This window comes from Haliaeetus leucocephalus, unplaced genomic scaffold, assembly GCF_000737465.1.
Source record: "Haliaeetus leucocephalus isolate CR32 unplaced genomic scaffold, Haliaeetus_leucocephalus-4.0 Scaffold340, whole genome shotgun sequence".
Taxonomy (NCBI): Eukaryota; Metazoa; Chordata; class Aves; order Accipitriformes; family Accipitridae; genus Haliaeetus; species Haliaeetus leucocephalus.
In genome coordinates this window covers 3,679,703-3,680,058 of record NW_010972776.1, presented here as the reverse complement: position 1 = coordinate 3,680,058, position 356 = coordinate 3,679,703, and the positions used below count along the sequence as shown (strand labels likewise).

General features: G+C 73.3%; 1 protein-coding gene across 1 annotated transcript in view; it reads right to left on the bottom strand.

Moving 5' to 3' along the window:
* The window catches only part of DACH2 (dachshund family transcription factor 2), a gene marked incomplete at its 5' end in the record, with an annotated part of 315,957 nt that overhangs the window by 30,137 nt on the left and 285,464 nt on the right, over positions 1–356 (bottom strand). The gene's annotated exons all lie outside the window — the stretch shown is intronic.

Below are 356 nucleotides of genomic sequence, written 5' to 3'. Positions count from 1 at the left end.
CGGCCCTCCCGGCCGGCCGCCCCTCCCGCCGCCAAGCACACCGACTTGCCGCCGCACCCCGGCTTTCCCCGTTTATTTAAAGGGAGTCGCTGGCCCGGGGGGGGGGCGGGGTTCCCAGCGCGCATCTTCCCGCGGAGGCTGCCCGAGTAATCGCTCATTTAAACAAAGCGGCGAGCCAGGTACGAGCCAATTGCGGCCAGCCCGGCCGGGCGAGGGCCAGCCGGTGCCGCACCACAAACCCCGGCCGGGGGGGACGGGGGGAGGGGGAGGGAAAGGCGAACAAAGCGGGGAGCCGCGCCTGGAGCCGGGCTCGCTGCAGGACGGGGGCGACCGACGTCGTGTCGTCCCTCGTCCCG